This window comes from Dermacentor andersoni, chromosome 2 (genome assembly GCF_023375885.2).
Source record: "Dermacentor andersoni chromosome 2, qqDerAnde1_hic_scaffold, whole genome shotgun sequence".
NCBI lineage: Eukaryota > Metazoa > Arthropoda > Arachnida > Ixodida > Ixodidae > Dermacentor > Dermacentor andersoni.
The window spans coordinates 65,068,539-65,092,115 of NC_092815.1; the positions used below are offsets into that span (position 1 = coordinate 65,068,539).

General features: G+C 46.3%; 1 protein-coding gene across 2 annotated transcripts in view; it reads right to left on the reverse strand.

Annotated features, from left to right (window-relative positions):
• LOC126542196 (uncharacterized) overlaps window positions 1-23,577 on the reverse strand; it is a 170,483-nt gene that overhangs the window by 61,387 nt on the left and 85,519 nt on the right. For both annotated transcript variants that reach the window (XM_050189148.3, XM_072286417.1), the window contains one exon: window positions 21,761-21,838. The gene's annotated coding sequence lies outside the window, so the exon portion shown is untranslated. The remainder of the gene's footprint in view (window positions 1-21,760; window positions 21,839-23,577) is intronic.

Here is a 23,577-nt window from a genome sequence, read left to right on the forward strand (position 1 = left end):
AGGCTGCGGTGTTGTTTAAGATTGTTCTTTCTTCATGTTGCACAGTAAACGAACGACTTGGCAACACTTCGCACACGTACTGAAGCATTCTCCTCCTTTGCCTTCCTTACGTGCCTACTACTGGATGTGGCCTAGCAAAGCGTCGACTTCTTCCACAGAATCACAAAGCAGAGGTTTAGTGCCCCCTTCCACTCACTCTGTAAACCAAGGTGTTTCTGCCTGATCAATCAGTGCCCAGAATATATGCTCAGTAAATCGATATTCATCCATGAGCGCTTGTGCATCGGTGGAAGCCGATGAACAAACGGCACTGTACATTTGCTACAACTAATTTACGCGTCGCACGATTTTTAAGCATACTGCTATGGTAGCCCTTAGTGAGTTGTCGCTTCATCCAGATTGGAAAGAGCAGAGACAGACTGAAGTCACTGGTGATTTAGCCGTAAACGCAAGAGAAATGCGTTAGCTTTATGTCGCATCTCTTTGAGGTTCCGAATCCATGATTTAGTGCGTTCGTCATAGAATCGCACACGTAATGGGAAGACATGGCATCGTTTCCCGCCTGCGACAAGTTGTTTTTTCACCCCTTTCCATTGCCATTAATTTATGATTTCTTTAATTCAGTTAGTAAGCACAAGTAATTATCACAATGTTGTCCTTTGTGTCTGTTTGTTGGCTTCTTGTGACATAATTAATGAAAATCGGGCCCCTCGGTTCCCATTGTTCTTGTTCATATATATATATATATATATATATATATATATATATATATATATATATATATATGTGTGTGTGTGTGTGTGTGTGTGTGTGTGTGTGTGTGTGTGTGTGTGTGTGTGTGTGTGGACGAGGACGAGGACAATCTAACTCAAATATGAACTTTTTTCCCCTTCGACACTCCTGATGGTAAAACTCCAGCATAATGCTAACGCATTAAGGATGTCTCCTGAAATTGAGCCTCGATTCATCCTTCTTTATCAAAAAATAAATACAACATAAAACACTGTCAACCGCCGTCCATACGGCGCGAAACTGTTTGTCCAAGCGCGGAAAACATTTCGGGCCTTCCTCGCGTATCCGTTACCCAGTGCGCGTTTGGATACGCAGTGCATCTTCTCCGCTCTGTTTCCGACGTTTGGGGGCGCTGCGGTGCGTTTCCCGCGATATGCAAGCGGCTTGGACTTTCATTGCGACGGCAAATATGCGGACACTCGGAGCGCGTTCGCGCTGCCGTTGCAGTCGGCGCTGTCATGCTGCAGCGGCATCGACGGCGCATGCGCTACCTGCGCGTTGCGGTTTAGCAGGTCTCCCGATACGCCGACAGACGCGCAGTGTTCTTGGCTCAAAAAATGACGCAGCCAGGTGGGCTCACCATCACGTTCCGCTTAATACGGTCTGCAACGGAGGGGCAGGGTTTTTGCCTTTCTTTGCTGACGTGAGCATCGTGGGCACGAACAATGGGAATGGAAACTCAGCTGACGACAGATAATTGGGTCGTGTAATGTAATTAGCAAATCTGCATCCCTGGAATGGAACCAGATGACGCAGGCATGGCGTTAGTGCTGATCGCTGGGAGAGGCCTTCATTGGAAGCGAAATAGGATGATGATGACGAAACAGAGAGTCAGACATTCGGCTTCGCATTTCAGGGGCCCAGACCGTTTGCCTCAATCTCATTTGCAACGATCTCATTTTCAGGGGCCTGTTCGTGGGCACTGAAACACTAACTGAAAGTTGTAATAACCAGTCTGTATTTAGGATTATGTATTGCATACATGCAGGCAGTGATAAAAGAGCGGGATTAAAAAACAATGCCATAACGTCAGGTGCGTATGAGGGCGACACAACGTTCAATCACCTAAACAGACTACTGCTCCCCCCGCCCCCAAAAAGAAAGCGAAAATAAACAGAACAGCAAAGGTGCTATGAATATGGTGACTCAACCCTTATGAAAATGGTTATGTCCTTTATGTTTACTGTATGTTTCCCGCAGTTCACATGAGGAAATGTCCTTTAAGTTTCCCCCATGTTGAAATTTGGCCACTGCTTTTATGTTTCCTTCATATGTCCTCCCTTTATGTATCCCTTATGTTACCGTACTTTATGTTTCCTCCATGTTGAAATTTGGCCACTGCTTTTATGTTTCCTTCATGTGTCCTCCCTTTATGTATCCCTTATGTTACCGTACTTTATGTTTCCTCCATGTTGAAATTTGGCCACTGCTTTTATGTTTCCTTCGTGTGTCCTACCTTTATGCATCCTTTATGTGGCCGCAGTGATTAAATCCTGTATTTTACGTAGACATGCATAGATGACGGGTTCCGAGTACACATTTTATATTTATAAACTTTTCCTGAGTTAAAAAGTTTTGCATTGGTTTTCATTGTAAGGTTACTGTTCCCTACATGATGCAGCGCACGGATTAGAAGTCTGCTATGGCACAGAAATTCATGCCAATTTGTTCTAAAATTACAAACTAATTAGACTTCATAGATTATTTCAGTATAACACTTGGAGTACCACTACGTTCCTCACTGCAGTGCTGCTGTTCTAGTTATGTCTTTATTACTAATATAAAATGTAATGTTTGGATGGAAAGGTCAGTTTGGATCAGTGCTTGCACTTTTAAAAGAACGTTTTGACTATACTTTGCAAAGGTTTGTCTGAAACTACGAACAGTTTATTGGACTATCTGGATGTTACTTCAAACTGCCACGTCTGCTCACAGCAGACCTCTGGAATGTGGTGCTTGGGTGAGAGCTCACAAGGCACCTGAAAAACAAAACAAAAGCCAATCTTTTTCACTTATTCAAAAATATTCATATACGCAAGAGCAGCCTGGCCTGTATGCACACAGCTAAGAAACGTGGAGCAGTCAAAAACAGCTCATAAAGACATCAGGGCAACACAGAAGCTTTTAACTAATTGTTTGAAACAGACTGAGATGCCAGTCCGCTCAGGTATTAAATTGCTCACAAATTCTTTTAAACATTTCTGCAGCAGCTGCTAAGCAGTACATGACCTTTAGGAGTAGGCAACTGGCCAACAAATCTTTGTGTGCCTGCTTGTACAGATGTCTCATAGTTATATCTCAAGTGGTTACACTGTTACATGGTAAAATTCAGGCGGGAATAAAAGCAGGCGCAAACATCAGACTACCTGGGAAATTATCACCAAAACCTAAATATCTAGTTAATCAAATGAACAATCGATTACGAAGGGTCTAAAACCTAGGCCGCGATTTTGTAGCGATCCCTTTTCCAATGCTACTCCTTTTGCTCATTGATCTGACCGACATTCCGCTATCGTTATTAACTAGAACAGCCAGCCGTGGAAGGTGGGTTATAAGAGTTTCAAACATCCAGCGCAAAGCATCGCAAGAAAATCGCATCCCTTATTCGGCAGTGCTACAAGCCACTGTCTTTAACAATCGCAGGAACTGACATCCTGTTCTTCGGATGAAAATATTAATGAAAATGAGCGTCTGATTGACATGCCTCGATTAAAAAGAAATTTCGCTGTTGTAATGTCGGTCTATATTTGCCCTACAATATAAAAGACAAATACGCGAGCACGTCGAAGAACACAAACAATGCAGACAAGTTCTCGCGAAGCTGGACTTCAAAGTGAACACTATCAATAAAGTAATCTTCACACAAGCTAATATATGTTCGTGTCAAACATCGTAGTCGCGTGCCAACTCGCGATGCCCGTGACGTATCGACATGCATTACACACGTAACTTGCGGAAATTCATATCTACGGAAGAATTTCTTGCCGGGAAACTACCGAGAAAACAGTAACTTTCAGCGTTTACGTAAATATTTGCCCATTAAGTCCAAACAATCAGCGGTGGTAGCACATCACTCCATAAAGCAAGTAAGCGGTAAGAAATAATACATTTCACGGAAACTCCCCTCGTCAAACGCTTTGCTAAATGTGCACAGCAACATAGTCAACGTACGCTCAGAAAGTGTTCTGTTGTCGTTCTACAAAGCTTACTACATGAACCAAAAGCTGCGAGAATGCGCGCAAGCGTCAGACCTGCTTACCTTCAATGTGGTCAGCAAACGGCTTCTTCGTCTCGCAGGCACCACGCGACGACGCTCTTTCCGGCGCGAACACTGTCGAATTGCCGATGAACACCAGCGCACGAAAGCACAACTTTCAACAAATTCTTCCACGCACCATAATTCGAAGCCACAGTACCAGGTATTCCACGAGCGAACGCGGACAGGCGAGAACAAAGGCAGCTCGGACGAGCGCTGTAGTACACATAAGACACTGGCGTATCACAGGAAACATAAGGCGAACTAATGGCGTTACACGAGTCCAGAGGCTTCCTTATGGTTAATGCACACGGTACGGATCACAGTTTGTTTAGGCACTTCGAAAATATGATTAAGTTACCGTGCAACTGCAACGAGCACTTTCACCGCACACAGCAACACAACGTGGCTCACCGTCAACCGTCACTGCGGCAGCGCCGCACTGCGGTTAAAAAGTGAATTTAGCCTCCGAGATCTACATTTCCTTTTAGGGCGTGCATTTTGGAAAAGCACAGCCTTCGAGATTCAAAAAAAGTCGTTGCTGGAAGGAAGGCTGGTATTTAAACACAAATTATTGAGTTTAAAGTGTCTTGGTGCGCTGCTTTATTTGTTTAAAGTATACGCAGAGATTTTACACGAACTATGCGCGAACTTTTGCCGACGGACACGAGCCAATCAGCGCGCATCATGTCCGCGATAGCAGTGACACCCACCGATCAGAAATTCGGAATCGCCATGCATATACACGCTTCTTATGGCGCCCAGTGGCGTGTTTTTGAGAATGTCAGGCCTCATCTTGAATAGGTGGAACCATATTTCCTCGTAGCGTAAGGAATAAAGGCGACAAAATGTGGCGATGGCTGGCTTGCAGCGGCAGCGGAACTTCGGCCAAAGTGAAACAGGCGTACTGCTTGCATGCTCGCGTAATCAAATATGGCCATACTCCGCACACAACTTTCATACTCAGCCAACTCACAATTATAGATTGTTCAGTTGTACGCCCAAACAAGCATTTACGGGATCCACGCTGCCCTACTTCTACGCGTGCTAATATCGACACAGCAGTTACTCGTACTTGTGGTCAGCGCGAAAGCGACACGGACTAAAGGAGGAAACACAACAACACGGCACTGTTTCTGCGGAGTGTTTGTTCCTTGCTTCCGCGTTGCTTTTGCGCTGTTGCTAAGGGTACGATGAATCGTAACCAACTCGCCCACTTTTCTATCTCGCTACAGCAATCACACGCAGTTTTGAAAAGAAAGGCACCTTTAGCATCAACCGCCGGTTCTGCATTGGTTAGTGACCAAACTTTTGTGTATAATCTGTGTGAGTAGTAGAGAAAAGGTATCATGACAAGGCCAAGGGCTGAAAAGAAAATAGCGTAGGAAAAGTAACATGTCAAAAAGTGCTTCGAAGATCACGGTTTTGAGGTGGAGCAGTGGCAGCGTCTCCCAATGTTCGAGTTTTTTTTTTTTTTTCAGCTTAGAGCATCAGAAACGTTATAGATATTCAATTTCACTACATTCTTTCGAACTAGGCGTTCCGAAAGTTAGCGGCAGCTCCAGTTGAGCTTTGGAGGTGGAAGCGCTTGCATTTCCCGCTGATGGCTGCAAAGAAATCTTACGAGCGTAATATAGAGACAATCATAATGTACGTATTAGATATTTATGTGTAATGAGGCTATCATGAAACCAATATAACACCGCGAACAGCTACTTAAATGGTTGTATAATCATATACGCTCACAGCAAAGCGGCGGATTGGCCGCGGAGGCGTCCGCCTCTTTTGCGGTTCATGTAGCGCAAGCCATCGAACACTGCGCGTCGTGCCACCGCGCCTCCAGCCGCCGCGCAATTGTTATTTGTCGTGAGGGATTATTCGCTGCATGAGGCTTTGATGTACGTATGTACTGTTGATGGCGCGTGGTGATCAATACGGCCAAGATATATAGGGAGGGGGAGGCAGGCGCACCCCCCCCCCCCATTTTTTCTTACTTTGATACGCCAGTAGTTAAAGTTAATACATCGTTCAGGTAGACGATCTATCTGTAGCATGTGTAAAAAGATAATCACTGGGCGCACTCTATGTTACCTGGATGTGCACTCGAGGGAGTACACAGCCAGGTAACATAGAGTGCCCACAGAGGTAACATAGTGCTCATATATATATATATATATATATATATATATATATATATATATATATATATATATATAAGCCAGACATGTAAATTAAGTAAATTATTTCCCAAACTGGAGGCGAAGCGGAGCATCTGCAAGACGCCTGCTATGAGAACCGTCTTAAACATTCAATCAACTATATTTGATAGCCTAGCTGGCACACAACTTTCATGAAATTCTTGCATATTAGGTTAAATACCGCACATTGCTGCATCTGACTTGCTACTGCAGAATAGCAGGTTGAAAAAGTAAGAAATACTTTATATATTGAGAGAATGCATGGCATAAATCATTATATACACCATCCTATTTCATGGCACACTCAATTTTGCGCACAATATAGCCACAATTAGTGCCGGTCGGCATGTCTAGTGCGAGGTGGGCAAGCAGTGCCTTTTCCCTGAATCTGCCAGTGCCTAACATACAGTACAGATAGCTCTAACTGTACTATTTGCAAAAGATGCTCACTGCGGACATTCTGTTACCTACATGTGCACTCAAGTGCACATGTAGGTAACATATAAAGAGTGCATGCACCATATATAGATTAATGCTCTATGTTACCTACGTGTGCACTGAAGTGCGCACCTAGGTAACATCCCACCGTAAACACAAAGGGCACATCCTACAATAATCATAATAAGGGTTGTTTTCTTGGGGCAAAGGAAAGGATAAGTCAAGATTTAGTACTTACAATGACTCTGCAGAGTGTATCAATGGCTGTCACACAGTACAGATATATCTGCCCGTATTATATGTACAGGCAGTTGTTATGTGCACTCTATGTCACCTACATGTGCACTCTAGTGTACACTCAGGTAACACATAGTACACACCCAGTTAACATCCTGCCGTAAACATAAAGGACACATCCTAGAGGCATAATAAAGGTCACTTCCTCGAGGTATACGTTAGGATGAGTAAACATGTGGTACACACAAAGTTGGCGTCCCGGAGGTCACACAAAGGACAAGGAATCATAAAGGTCACATAGGGCACAAGAAGGAAACATAAAGGAAACATAAAGGCAATGACCATTTTCATAGGGGAAGTATACCTGTACATGTACAATGTGACCTATAACGTGCACCCATACTTACACATGGCGAGTACGCTGCAACGGCTTCGGAGTTACTCTCCTACCATCATTATTTCTGTGAATGTAATACCTCTACATATATTTCTTACCTTTTTTTCAGCAATAAAGGCGCCAGCACGTCGACGGCTCTCGCCTTTTATGACCTTTATGCAAGCGAAGGTTCCATTGGCTATTCTTTCGGTGCGGGTCATTTATATTAAGGAGCCGTCAAAATTAGGGCGCGCTTAAGTGACAAGTTTTTGACTGCAACGACGTTCTTTCTTTCCCCCTCGAGCCCATGGCCCTTCTAATGGACCACAGCTGGCCGTTATACAAACAAGAGTGCTTTCCGTCATTTTTCGCTACATCAAACTCTCTCACCCGGCAAAACAACGCCACGCAGCCCGTTTTGTTTCACATGTATGCGTCTTTTTTCTCGTCTTCTCCCGCATTTCTGACGGCAGGGTACGTCGTAAAGCGGCCGCAAGTAGCGAGCATAAATTTATGAACTGCGCAGTATGCGCGCGCGTTTAACGGCTGCGCCGAAGCAAAGAATGGATCATCACGCGAGTAATGGGAGGAAAATAAAGTGTAGCCCTCTTTTGGGCGGCGGAGGGGGGGGGGGGCAGCAGGCTAGTCAAATGCTGCCTGCCTTGCGACATGGAAGGCGCGCATACGTGTTCCGCCATAGTGACTTATTTCATGGGGTCCTTTACGAGAAAACAGTAAATCCGACTCTTTTTGTGCATGTGGGTGTGCGCGCATGCCTGTTCGCTTCGACAATCTGCGTGCACGCAGTGAGCGTGGTCTCTCGGTCAGGGTTCGCTCCTTCGGTATTCGAGCGTTACCTTACCAAACTTTTCTTGTACCTTTATTTGTCCGTTGTTGCAGCTAAACTATAATGATCTCCCACTCGGATTCGTTGCTCGTGATGTGAGCTAACAGGCCCTATATGTCTAGAAGTTGAACAGTTCGTAATAAGCCATATACAGACTATCTCCATCATAAAGTGCGAGAAAGAGACAGGGTGGCGATGGGAGTGGGACATATTTTGCTGCGGGCAGCGTAACTGTCCGGTCCACGGCGAACACGTGTGTTATTCCGCAACAGAAGGAAAAACCTCACAAAGATGTCTCTCTCACTTGATGACTTAGGTTTAGCTAGCTTAACTGGACGAGGACCGGCGTATTCAGCAGGACACGGATGAAGACCACACGTACTACGCCTGCTACCATGAATGACGTGGAAGGGAACATGCATGTATTCTACTACCAATCATTACGTGGTCAACCTTGACTGTGAACAAGGAAGCTGTGTGTGATGTACGAGCGTCATCAAATTCATCCTTTTCACAGAATGAAAAAGACAAAATGAAATTTTCATTTTGTCAAATCGTTTACACTTGTATCAAAAACTTTACACTTTTATCAATCTAGAGGTGCTTCCCTAAACGCATATTTTCAGTTTTAGTAATGTTACGTCCCTTTTCCCGAAAATCAGAAACGTTCAATCTTCTAGCAACCTCAGGTTTTTGTTGCATTTTTGCCACCAACGCGATGATCTTGTTCTTGCGAGCTTTACCGAATGCAAAAGAACAAAAAGAAAACAAAGATGATGTACAGGAGCATATTGTCAAATATGATAACCACGATTTTTGCCTTCGAATGGGAGGAGTTGTCACTGCGGCGAGAGAAACAGTCCGGCGGGTCAGAAATGCTGTTAATTTGCCAGCAGTAAGACGATTAAATTGCCCAAGTATTGATCTATGGCAAATTCTTGCTTCTTGGGCGTTTCTTCACAACCATAATTTTCTTAGCTTTACTTGAGTGCATGGTCTTTTTCTTCTTTTTGTGTGTCATTAGAAGTACAACACTGTTTTTACATTTGGCTTTAGTAAGGCACTTGATGTGATGTGGTCGCCAGCCTTTGTGATCTAGTGGCTATGGAGCTGAGCTGCTGAGCCGCGAGGGCGTTGGATCGAATCCCGGTGGCTGTGGCCGCATTTCGATGTGGTGGAGGGGGGGGATGCAACAACAATAACAAAAAAGAACGCCCGCGTACCGTGCATTGGGTGGACGTTAAAGCGTCGTTAAGATCTGGCTTCATCGAAATCTTCGTTTAGCGCATTCACACAGGCGATCGACAGACGTCGCGAGACGGACCGAGACCGATGATTAAGAAGCAGCTCGTGGCGCCCGATGTTCACCACGGCAAGCTCAAATCCCTCGGGATTATGGCCGTTCGCGTCTGCTCGTGCGGTCGTCGACGCATTAAGTAAGTGTCGGCGTATACAAGCTTCATTCGCCTGTGTCGCTTATTGGTTCAGCAGCTTTGCGACTGCACTCGCGTGACTGAAAACTTGAGCAGCGAGCGACTTTTGCATAAGCAAAAAATTCGCAGTTTCTCGGCAAAGGCGAAGTATCTATTGTCGTAGCAAATTCGTAGACCACTTTACGAAGTAAGGGTAGTAGTGTTAGAGATCTATAAAATTTTAGACATTCGCTTAACGGTATAACGCGCGCACAGTTAATCATGAACACGCCTCACTCGATGACCGCGCACACTCGCTGTCAAAACGCTGGAGTGAGGGAAGCGCGGAAGCGGCAGCGAGCGAATTGACCTTCGTGCTGGTTTTCGCTGAATGCGAACTGAGCGACGAGAACATGCACATAAAGCTATCAGCACTCGGTGCACGCTGTCCCCAACGCAGACCGCTTTCAAGATAGTGTCCGCGCGGCCGTGCCATACGCTGCCCCACCCGGAGTTGAACTCTACCCCCCCCCTTCTCCCTCCCCGCCCTCCGGTGCCTCGCGCGCGATGAAAGACAGCGCGCTACCTCCCCGCTTTCCTCCCTTGCGCGCGCGAGATTGCGCCACCATCGTCAGCTCAACCTTACACGCTTTCACTCGCAGATACGGAATACGGCGCGCGACGACGGTGCTATCGCACTTGGACTTTATACGCAACATCACGGCGACGGCGACGGCGGAAGTGCGCCTGGAGTGCCCCTATATTTTCTATCACAACAAAATAAATATATTTTTAAGCACTCCGGTTTCTATGGAATCTAACCTTGTACGCGAACAACGTAGCGTTGTGTGGTTTTACTGGTGACAATTATAAACTGCTCAGAATTTCCACTTTTTCTCAGTACCACGGTTTGTAAACTTCTTTCGCCGACTGTATATCGCCTCGGACTGCGCATTCGACATCTATGTCAATTCCCCAATGACTATTTCGCTCGTTTGCCAGCGCCGAAACCCCAGGCCGCGTTTTCAAGATTAAAGTTCTCGTTAAGATTTTGTTTGACTCCGTTGTGGGGCCTTCGGCAATTGAAGCTGCGCTTCAACCTTTGCCAGAATTGTGAAAGAGATTGGTCAGTCTAACAGTGGGTGCGCAAAATCTGATAATGTTTTTTTTTTTAAATGAAACGTATGTAGAGATTGCGCAAATTTAGCGCAATGGATCGGTCTTTTTCTAGAAGTTCCACATTTGCCTTAGTCATTTCTGCCGTATCTATCACAATCAACTTCAACGGTAAATGCCTTCCTTATATGGCACACCTTTAGCAGACTTAGATGGCTAAATGGAACGCAACTGTACATACTTTCTTAGTTGCGCCGACAGTGTTTGACATATTCCATTATTCTTTTTGTTTTCTTTTACAGCGGAGCTCTTATACGCTAGTTTCTGGCGGTTTGTGCGCGTAGGCAGAAAATATGGCGGCCCAAGAGATAAAGGAGCTAAAGCATAAAGCAAGAGCGTATCGCCGGGAAAGCCCCAGCTGCGCCTAATGGCGAGAAGTGTCAAAACTTAGTGTGATAAAAAATATCGTAATAAAGAAAGTAAAACTGGAATAGACACTGCTTAGTATGGATTGCGGTTTGACGTCAGGGGCTCTATAGCAAAACCATGTCACCCTACCTCAGTTCCCTTCCACCGGTGCATTGGGTAGGCCGCGTGCGGTGAGGACTGCGGAAGAACAGCGCGCCTACGAAGAACACTGTCATGAACAGAAGCGCGAATGTGCGCGGCGACGGAGGGCACGTAATACGGACGAAGATCGTGCCGCAAACGTCAGTCGTATGCACCTTTGGTTGAATCACCTCCACCGACTCCACTTCCATTGTTATTGTGGGTGACTAAAACATAGACGTACCTCGGCCAGACGGAAAGTGGTTCGTGGCGTCTCTCTCGGAAAGGTTCGGCATCCAATGTTACACAAACATCAGAGTGCCCAGGACGCCCAGGACCTTTACAGTGTCGCCACAGAGCTACTGCCCGTATATCATAACGATCATGAAGCGCTAGTCACCTTAGTAACCAAATAATAAATTCAAGAAAAAGCAAACGAAAGAAGGTTACAACTAAAAAAAGAAAAAGCATTGAGTATGCAATTTAATAAACTAATTTTAAAAATTGTGAAAAAAACAAAATTCATTGTGGTATTTGTCTTTTATTTTGAATCAACGTATTTATTATCCACATATTCATCACCTTGTATACAGCTCCGCTGCTTATCCACATTCATAAATGGAATAGTTCGGAATTTATTTTATTTTCTAATTTCTTTTCTTTTTCAAGGAGTGGGAGGGTGCGATGTGGTTGGGAGGGGGGGGGGTGAACTGGGTGTGGCGGCTTCAGCCATGAGAGTTGTGTAGGGTATAAAGGAATCACGATGCACTGCGTCTTTCCCCTTTAACTGTACCACATCGACCAAGCATTCAACTTGTCTGAATTCCCTTTTGACTTAAATTTCAATGGGACAGAAATACAGAATTGGTATTCTTTCTTCTCATCATGCCGCCATGCTTACCGAAAGCTAAAGGAGTGAATATTGAGATCCCCCCCCACCCCCCGCTCCCCACAATTCGGCACAGGCCTCGTGGTTTTAGATACCAGGGTAGAGGACCTACTTGTAAACTTGCGAAAGAAGCTCCACAGTTCGTCACACCTCTGTCCAAGCAATGTAGCCGCCTGTACGACTCGCGCAGTCAGACTAGCTTACTTTTTATATTATTCGCCACTCCAATCGCTTTTTGATTGGCCAGTATCAAACTGCCATTTGCAATTCGGCGCTCTCGCGTCCCTGTTCCATCCCAACAGTGCGTTTTCGCAAAGCTTCGCTATAGTTTTTCGTCACACTGTACAAATGACGCACTCACTCGCTTTGTTTTCTTCTTTTCTGACATTTCCTCGGCACTCCATTTTGCGATCTGCTTTATTTCCTTCGCGTTTTTTTGCTTGGACTTGTAGAGAAGTACGCGCCCGTAACTCGGCGGCAGCCTCCCTTTCGAGAAGCCGGTGGAAAGCGTCCGATTCCAGTGGAGAAAACGACAATTTAATTTCTTCGCGTCTGTCAGCCAGCGCCACTCTTATCGTTCAACTCTCGCCGCATTAGAAGCTCCATTTGCCTCGTGATATTGTCTTCAAGCTCATCGGGCCCGATTCCTCGTAAGCCTACTTCCTCTTTTGGACAACTCTTAGCTCGACGCCGCCGGTTCTTTCTTTTGCAATTCTTCCTGGTTCTTCGTCGGCTATTTCAAAACTTTAATCAACCTGCGAGTCTCCTGCGACTGCTTAGAAAGACATTATTGCTTGGGAAAAAAAGAGCGGCGTTGGTTTGTTCGAAGGAAAAGCAAAGGGAGGCTTGCGAGACTCACGGCAGCACCATCGATCAAGTGAACTATAGCGCGGGCGCCGCCCATTCATATCTGCTCGTTCTTCGATGTTGTGCACTTATTTCGGTTTTGTCAAAGCAGGGAAACGTTACTGCCCGAAGAAATTTAGATTAGTTCCAAACTTGTGATTGATTGAGCTGCTCGCACGGATGAATTCGATGAAACTCGCGCTGCATTCAATGTTTTCTCGCGGACTGGCCTTCTTTTATTTATTCGCAACATTCGACAGTAAGTAAAGCGCCAAATTTTTCTGATAAAACTACCGCTATCAGAGAGGGCTCTCAAGGAAGTGCAGTTTTATCGTAACCATGTCAACATAGCGGTGAGAAGGGTCGATGCGTATGACAGCTTGATAATGGGATATTGCGAATACATTCGCACCTTCGAATAGCTGCGATAAGCTGCAATGAAAAGTGGTGATACCAGCTGCATGCTATACTTGGTTATTACTGTTCCAACTCCGTATATGTCCTGAAAAGATGGCATTAAATAATGAATACAGAATAAATGTCTCAGAAACGAACCTTTGCCATTTTCACGCTCAAAATGTTTCCATCATTGTCCAAATGTCTGCATAAACAAAAGTCACCGAATTTTGGGCATCCCATTCTATCGCGACCTGTCATGGAGCCCTCAACCTAGCTTATTATACCAGAAAACAAAGAAAGAAAGAAAGAAAGAAGGAAAGAAAGAAAGAAAGAAAGAAAGAAAGAAAGAAAGAAAGAAAGAAAGAAAGAAACAAACAAACAAACAAACAATTTGACTTCTATTGCGCACATACTAATCAGCTGCTGGAGAATGAGGGCGGGCACCCGTGACTTATATATTGGAGCCGCAGAGAACATTGTAAGATTTATCCTCTAGGGCATCGCAGTGTTGGAAAGCACGTGCAGAAATGATGTCCGCGAAAGACAAAGCGTAAAAGCTCATGAACTTCGCATTTGTATTGGGTTTCTCCAGTGTACTTCTACAGTAGCAATAATCGTCATTTACTACGGCAATAAACGTAGCCCATGAAACGATTATAATTAATATCAGACATTTGTACAGTGTCAAATTTGACCGCGTATACTTCCCGCAAACACGAAGAGCCCGCGCTGTCATCATCATCATCATCATCATCATTATCATCATCATCAGCCTGGTTACGCCCACTGCAGGGCAAAGGCCTCTCCCATACTTCTCCAACTACCCCGGTCATGTGCTAATTGTGGCCATGTTGTCCCTGCAACCTTCTTAATCTCATCCGCCCACCTAGCTTTCTGCCGCCCCGTTTTTAAGAACGGCCCGCTGAGGTGCAAGTTTTGCCAGCCAGGTGCGAGAGCAGCGTCGACTTTTCCTGGAAAGCCACCACAACCCTCTAGCCACACGGCGTCACTAAGTCTACTGTGTGCAGGGAACAATACGCCGCGTCCTCGACTCTCCGTCGCAGGAGCCGAGAGGAGTTCGACGAACCAGGCTTTGTCACGGAACACGCCACCGCCGACCCGGTCTGCTGTGAGCAAGGGAGTTCCCGAGGGAACGTAGTTGGAGGCCCCGTCCCACGCACCGTTACTGACGTAAGCCCCGAGTTGTACGAAGACCGTCTGACCTCGGTTGGGGACCGTGAACCTGTGTGGAAGTGTGTGTGTAGTCTTCCCGCAAAGAGGCGGCTCGTCTACGATGGCTGGTCGAACCTTTCCCTCACCTAGGGATCGAGGGAGGACCGAGTGTTTATAAACCGCTGTTGTGCGGCTGCTCAGTGTACTTTCTCTCGCAGTCATGCTAGACTGATGAACTGCAACGTCCTTATGTAGATACTGTAAATAAACCCATATTCCTCGTTCTCGATTAGAAGCAGCCCTTCCCTTCAACAACGTCCTCAGCATGGATAAGTTGGACGACGTCATGGGCCAGTTACCATCTAATTCATGCTCGACTCCAATCTTGACAACTGGTTACGAGCGGTGGCATGGACCTCCCAATTCTTACACCGTGCTACGCTTCCCTTCCCTTGGAATCCAGTCCGTAACCCTTAATGACCATCGGTTATCTTCCCTCCTCATTACATGTCCTGCCCATGCCCATTTATTTTTCTTGATTTCAACTAGGATGTCATTAACTAGCGTTTGTTCCCTCACCCAATCTGCTCTTTTCTTATCCCTTAACGTTACACCCATCATTCTTCTTTCCATAGCTCGTTGAGTCGTCCTCAATTTAAGCAGAACACTTTTCGTAAGCCTCCAGGTTTCTGCCCCGTACGTGAGTACTGGTAAGACACAGCTGTTATACACTTTTCTTTTGAGGGATAATGGCGACCTGCTGTTCATGATCTGAGAATGCCTGCCAAACGCACCCCAGTCCATTCTTATCCTTCTGATTATTTCAATCTCATGATCCGGACCCGCGGTCACTACCTGCCCTAAGTAGATGTGTTCCCTTACCACTTCCAGTGCCTCGCTACCTATCGTAAACTGCTGTTCTCTTCCGAGATGCATTTTCCCACGATCTATTTTCCAGTAAAGGTGCGACTTACCGGGCCTCGCTAGCACCATGTTTCCCGCCCACTACTCGATAATTGAATGTTTTGTGATGCTTCGGGAAACCTTTCGTACATCTTGGCGCTTCGTCCTATCCTCACTGTGTGCACTTAAAGCTACCGGATCGAGTCACCGCCTGTGATCTGGACTGAGTGACCGAATCATATCCCCAGTGGACTTTCTCTTATTCTTTCAATCTTTCCGTCCCCTTTTCTCTTTCCCCAGTGTAGAGTAGCCAACCGGGCTCAGTCCTGGTTAACCGTCGTTTTCATTTATCATTTGCGCTCTCTCTCTCTTCATATATATATATATATATATATATATATATATATATATATATATATATATATATATATATATATATATCCAGATGGTTCTGCTACTGCAATCAGCTCATGCGCTAATGCAGTCATTCCAGCAAGATCGTCGTCTGGCATGTTTGACTTTCCCGCACTACAAATCGACTGTATAAGAACTTTCGGATCTCGGAGGCTTTGTATGTTACAAACATCAGCAGTCATCAAACTGCTGCTCAAATAATGGGATTCTAAGACGTCTTTGTTTTCAACAGTCTACGATCATCCCTGCAACACAGCGCTCGCAAACACCTAATTTCCGAAATAAGAGAAGGTTACCACTGCGCCGTTAAAAATTGAAACACCTGCGAAGAACGAGGTCACACCTGCGATCGTGATCAGCGACGCGGACAAGGTGAACGGCTGGTAACGGGCATCGGTCGAACAGCTCACAGAGCCGAAGATGAGTCGTGAGAGCTGCAAAATGGCCTTGACAGGCCTGTATGACGGGACGTCACGGGTGATGCGGCAGCAGTCGATTGAGCCCGTCGACAAAATCAAAAGCTGGCGATGGGACCGGCGTAGCCACAGGCACAGCATAATGGCCGATCATCGGACGTACGCCACGAGTTTGCGATGGCAGGTCCAGTCGAGTTCGCTGGACGCGGTGGACGCGCCGTTCACCGCGTGTCTAGTGAAACACCATGTGTGTGGTGAAACAACGGGACGGCTACTTGGGGTCGGGGCCTGGGCGGAGCTGCAGGGGATGATCAGGGCCTGGTGACGACTTCGGCATAAACTGAGCGACACCACTGCAGGGGTGTGTTGACGGTGGAGAGGCGAGACCCTGGCAATCTCTTGTTCAATCGCGCGGCGGAGCGAGGGCCCAGAATCTGGACCAGGCTGTTGAATGCGCTGCGGCTAAGCGAAGGGCACTAAGGAAAGCTGGCGGGCAACTTCCTCACGCACAAACGCCTTTATCTCAGCGAGCAGCGTTGACTGGTCGGAAGCGCCAGCCAATGCAAAGAAGTTCTGTGGATCAGCGACCGCTGCCTTCGCAGCTCCTCGAAGCTTCGGCACAGAGTGAATATTTCTGCCACAGTGCGCGGATTCTTCGCAAGCAGTATGTTGAAAACGTCGTCTATTCCCTTCATAAGATTCTTGATTCGGTCCGAGTCTAACATAGTCGCGTCGACTTTCTTGCATAAGTCTAAAATGCCTTCGATGTAGCTCGTGAATGATTCACCCCAGTTGCTGAGTTCGTTCCCGCAAAAGCTGCTCTGCGCGCAGCTTTTGCACAACAACAGGGCGGCAAAACACGCCTGCGAAAAAGGCCTTAAACGCTGACTACGTCTGGATATCCCCTCACATGGTTCTTGTACCAGAGGCTGGCCACACCCGCGAGGCGGAAAATCACGTTGTTCAGCTTTGCGGCACGGTCCCATCTACTGTGCACGCTTACCCTCGCGTACGACGAGAGCTAATCCTGCACGTTGTTGTTATCTGCGCCGCTGAAAGCAGCAGGGTCCCTTTGGCGGAGCACACCGGACCACACGATCGATCGAGGAGGAGGTGGCTGAAGGGATGGGTTCCACCACTATAGTGTAGCAAACCATGTTCCAATCTTTAATTTCACTGATTTTATTTCTCTCTCTTTCTCTGCATCTCTGGTTTGGACAACGATAAAGGTCAGCTGAGTTTTTGTTTTGCTGGTTACTTTCAGCTTGCATTCCACAGGTGCGGTGTGAACAAGTAGCACATGAGCTCCTGTCACGCTCTGCTTATTTCGTGCTCCTCCATTGCGTTGCACAACTTTGAGAAAGGAGTGCGTTAAAGCATTTCTTGTTCAATAGTATAACGAAGCAGGTCTTGCTCAGGCACGAATCTCTAAATGCCGTGAGAAACACATTTACCCACGAGCGCAGGCGCTGACGTGCCACGCGGTGGATCAAAATTCTTCTCTTCGTGATTGTGACGCGCGAGAAGGCGAAGACGCACTGACCCAAAGCTCAACTCCTACTTGAAAGGCGCAACCGCACAGACCTCGTCGTGACGCGCCAGAACGTTGTCGCAAGGCACGATGGCAAGTGTTGCCAGGTTTGCAAAGCAGAGGAGAGCGAGAGGAATCGGAAGTGCAGGAAGGAGGTTGGGGGAGGTGCCTTCAGACTTTCGATCCACAAAAGGACGCCCTCCGCGCACCACAGGCAGGCGTCGTCGCGACCTAATGGCGTTAATGATAATTCGAGCTCAGCTGCTTCCGACGCATACCGTTAGCAAGGCACGACATTTTTTTCCCCTTTAGCTGCTGTTTGCATCAACCTCCTTTCCTTACTTAGTTGCCATTTCTCTCCCGCGAGCCCTTGTGATAGCCGGACCAAAAGTGGCGTACAGTCCCAAAGGCAGCAGCAAGAACCTGCGACATGCAGAAGAGTAAAACGAGGTGAGACGCTTTCCGACAAGCCTTGCCAGCCTTTTTCTTTAGTGTCACGATTTTCTTCACATATCTCATTTCGCTTTCTTTCGCTCTCTCTTGCTCCCCACTTCTCGTGCTCCACGCTCGAGTAAACAATAATTAGCCGCACAGTCAGCAATAAAGCAAAGGCGCGATGTCCCATCAGCGCATGCGCAAGATGTCTTTCGCCCGCATCCCTCTCTGTGCTTGCAGCAACCATTTCCATTAGCGTCTTTCTAGCGAGGATAGTTTTTCTTTAATTTACGCTACGTGAAAAGAGAATTTTTGTCTTTTTCATTAGTCATTAGCAGACGCTTTCAGGTGCTATAAGGGATCCCCCCTTCGAACGTTTTCCAAAATTTTGAATATTGCAGCCAACGCGTTTTTTCTTGGTTGTTTTAGGCAGACTACATCAAGACACACTGGACAACCAAAAAAAAAAAGCATTGTTCCCACATGCTGAACAATAACAGTTTAAAGTCCAGCGTCTGTCCGTGTCTAACGCCTTTTCCTTGTGTGCGCGTGCTTGGTGTTTCGCTGGTACCCCCTTTTTTCAAGATTAAGAATGACATCTGGCGTACTCTAACCACCCTCCCCCACCTTTAAAAAAAAGAAAGAAAGAGAGAGACAGAGAGAGTGGGCAGTTGCGTAGCCATTTATTGAATTAAATCTCTTAAACACCAACCGTGGTCTCTCAGTGGCTATGGTGTTGAGCTGCTGAGCACGAGGTGGCGGGATGGAATCCCGGCCACGGCGGCCGCACTTGTATGGGGGCTAAATCCGAAAACACCCGTGTGCTTAGATTTAGGTGCACGTTAAAGAACACCAGGTGGTCAAATTTTCCGGAGTCCACCACTACGGCGTGCCTCATAGTAAGAAAGTGGTTTTTGCACGTAAAACCTCATAATTTAAATAAATCTTTTAAGATCAGCTTGCACCGATATCAATAAAAGAAAAACTGAAAAAGAACCGGATTTAAAAAGTGATATTGCCTCCCCAACTTTGACGTTGGCAAAAGATACCTTGTGACCGAAACGTCCGTGTTCTACCTCCTCCTTGGGGACCACTTGACGCCTATACCTCAGCGTGCACACTCACGCATGTCTCACCCACGGTGTAGGGTAGCAAACCGGACGCTCGTCTGGTTGACCTCCCTGCCTTTCCTCTCTTTGCTATCTCTCTCTCTCTCTCTCTCTCTCTCACGCATGTGGTTTTAGTTTCACTTGCGATATACTTCTGGCCTGTTAAAGGTGGGCCTTTCTTCTTGCGCCGCCACCGCATCTCTAGATATGTTGCGGACTATGCCAACGCCTAATATCTCGCTCTGTAAAATAGTCTCGTTAAACTTTTCAAATAAAAGAGAGCTTTTACTTCTATCAGTCTCTTAGACAGACATGGGTAGTGATATCGAAGCTCTGGCGGTATTTCGGTTCAAAGAATTGACATTGCGTGCTCTTCGCATCAACAAAACGATAGGCTTTTAACAAGATGCATGTACATGTCTTCCAACATTTTACTGCCCGAAAATCGAGCAGTTCCCGGAGGAAGTTTTCGTACCAGTGTTGCCTTTACACCACTTTTCATTTCCACGTTCCAACAAACACAAACGTTAGAGGAGAATATACAGGCATTATATAAACAAGCGCGCACGCACGCACTAAGAGAGAGGGAGAAAGAGAGAACGGGGGGGTGGGGGGGGCCGACATATTCTCCAATCATTTACAACATTGTCAAAACTGCTAGGAAATAGACAACTCCAGAGTTGTTTGGAACTAGTCGTCAGAAGTGGCAGTACCACGCCTGGAACTCAAAGGATTACATTACAGCAAGATCGCTGAAGAAAATGAAAGTTCCTGCAAGCGTACAGTCCAAACAGCGGAGAACGCAAGAACGAAGGGAATGATGACGGTGGCGCTGCCCGAAGAGTCGGTCAATACCGAAACCGCCCGGCGCTCCGAGCAGGAGTCCACGAGCCGGAAAGAGTCTAGCCGTGTTTCGGCCGCGTTTAACTGCGGAGCAGCTCTCGGGCCCCGGGGATCCTAAATTGCAGTGCAAACTGCGCGCGTCGGCAGCTTTTACAGTAAACAACGTCTCGCGACGACAGAGCGCTGTCCACGTGCGCCGGCGGGGAAGCGATCGCCCCGCCGACTGTGTTAATATATTCTCTGCTCCTTTTCGGAGACGCGGTGCCCGTTCCGTCTGCAACGTGTGCACAGCGGTTCGTTGTGAACATCTCCTCGGCGAAAGAACACACGTAAGCCACAACACCGTGCGCGCTATTCGCCAGAGCCTCTGCCGCCGTGCGTCATGGCTGCTGCTTTAATTGGATACCCCGTGTAGGCACAAAGTATCCGTTTGTTTGCTCCGCCCCAGCTTTGCACGCGCAATGTTTTGTAACGTATGTTACGAGACTACGAGCCTTGCCTAGACACTGCCAACAAAAGCTGCTGCCGAATCCTCATCTTCTGCATAAAACTAGATAAACCACCTATAGAACTCAGGTAAAGAAGCTTCAACGAAGCGTCTGCACAACTTCTGCATATACCAGCTGCTTTCCGACAACTTGGTGGACGTAGTAATAAACCAGAAATAAAGGGTTTACCTAGCACTGAGACAGCTTGGCTACTCTTAGTAGGAGGTGGAGGAAAGGAATGAAAAATATTTGAAAACGTTCCTACTGATGGAGGTTTCTTCCAAAATGGTCTACGTTTGAATTCGCGGATATTGATCACATCGCAGTGGTTTGAAACGTAAAAGTTATCGACTCTGCAGTGTTTTCTTTTCCTTAAACACCCAAAGATCTTCAGAGGCATGTTTCTGATTACGAATCGCACGGCAAGCATCACCAAATAATTGATTACGTCTGGTTTAGCTATAGTTAGAAAAGATAGAGGGATTACCTAGCGCTGAGACTTCTTCGCTACTCTTAGCTTGAGCGGAGGAAAGGAATGAAAAAAGAGTTGAAGATGTTCCTGATGATGAATGTTCCTTCCGAAATGGTATACGTGTGAATTCGCAGATATTGATAACATATCAATGTTTTTAAACGTAAAAGTTATCGACTCTGCAATGTTTTCTTTTTCTTAAACACCCGAAAATTTTAAGAGGCTTGTTTTTGATTACGAATTGCACGGCGAGCGTCACCTGCTATAGTTAGGTGCAAGTAGGAATAAAGAAAAGATAGAGGGATTACCTAGCGCTGAGACTTCTTGACTACTCTTAGCTGGAGTGGAGAAAAGGAATCAAAAAAGACTTGAAGATGTTCCTAATGATTCATGTTCCTTCCGCAGTAGTCTACATGTGAATTCGCAGATATTGGTTCCATCTTAGTGGTTTTAAACGTAAAAGTTACCGACTCTGCAGTGTTTTCTTTTTCTTAAGCGCCCGAAGATTTTAAGAGGCTTGTTTCTGATTACGAATCACACGGCGAGCATCACCAAATAATAGATAACGCCTGCTACTGCTAGCGTTGTTCATTTTAGTTTTACCGTGCAAAGACTTCTTACCTATGAGAATGCGGGCATTGCTCGTTCCGCACCGTCAAGTACTCAGCCCGAAGTTCACTTTTCCAGAGAACTCGAATCCTGTGCATGAGAGGAGAGAAAGAAAGACATTTTAGAAATCTGAAACAAAGCCCGAGGTAGCACTTCTAATAAAGAACACAACACTCAGCTGACCTTTTTTTTCGGCTATGAAATCTCGCTACAAGCGTGAGAGAAAGGAACAATGTTTCAGGTAGCAGTATGTTAGGGCAATAAATTGTCCTCGACAATTATGACCATTCGTAGAACGCTCGGGAAAAATAATGAAAGAATTGCGCGTTATTGTCAGTTGATAGTGTCATTTTTGGCGTACGCCCGCTCGGCAGTTTTCCAGCGTTTTTCCTCATGTTGTGCAATACCAATGCGTCTTAATTGAAGATGCTACCAACACCCTCACATACTAATACTACGTGTCTGGTGTTTACAACCTTTAGACCATGCCTGCCAGTACCTTTGCGAGCTGGGAAGTCTGTTTAACAGAGCAGAACAAAACAGTGATCACCGACATGGCACAAGAAGAACGCATGCATACTACTTCCTGGCCTGGTAGTACAGTGCCACTGTTTTTGGTCTGGCCGGTCTCCTTTGTAATGCACAGCCTAGTACCATTAGCGGCCTTTAGGTATGCAAATGAGCACAATACATTGTACGTCGGAGGCATTTAGTACCTCTCTCTCTCTCTCGTTGGTTGCTTCAAATCCTGGTAGGGTATCGTGTACCACCATTCAGAACATGGGCACACTGAGGGAAAAGCACCCTTACCGGGACTTAGAAAATGTAAGTCGCACTGTGGAAATACTGGCATGCCGACACAAAGCCGCGTGAAAGCAATTGAACTCGATAGTAAGCGAGCCAACTTAGGTCTCCGCTACCCTTTAGTGCCGCAGCTGTTAAAAGGTTAATGAGAACAAGGCACCTCGAATGTTTTGGGTTAGTTAACAGAAGACACGATGCCGCATAATGCGCACAATGAACTTATAACTTCTAGTCTGTCTATTGCTCGATTTATCATAGCAACTCACCTTCGTAGTTTATTACGGTGAAGATGGTGAGGGGGGGTGGGAGGGCTTTAAAATTTCGTTAAAGTATTTGATAGAGTTTCTTTTCAAACGCATACAGAGGCGCATTTTGCCAATATTAGTTGGCGCTACTTTCGCAAGGATCTCTTTATTCAGTCCCAGAAACGTCGTCCGCTAACAGTGTGGGAATTCCTCACAGATACGGACCTCATCAAATTGACCTGACCGGACCTCAGCGCATATATAGTGCAACCACTAACTTGATACGCTATCCATAGGGCCATGTCATTCATAACTAAAGACTTCACAACTAAAGATTAATTAATTGAATTATTCAATAATTCATTCATTGTAGAGAGAGAGAGAGAGAGAATAATGCAGAGAAAGGCAGGGAGGTTAACCAGAGGTAGTTCCGGTTGGCTACCCTGCGCAGGGGGAAGGGTTAAGGGGGATAAAAAGAGAAACAGAGTGGAATGGGGAGATAGAAAGAAAGGGAGACAAGCACGAACAAAGCGCGTACACTACAGAGCGGTAGGGGGCGGCATTCTTAGAGTCTGTCGTGAAGCCCCGTAGACCGCAAGAACCTTAATAGCGCGAGTAAGGCCTTCAACGCGGATGTTCTTTGGGAGCATTGGCCTAAAGCTTTTAGTTCTGAAAGTGGGCGATTGTCCAACTGGTCCAGTACTCTGCACATCACTTGTCTCTCAGCACTGTATCGCGGGCAGACACATATAATGTGTGCGAGCGTCTCGTCGATGTTAC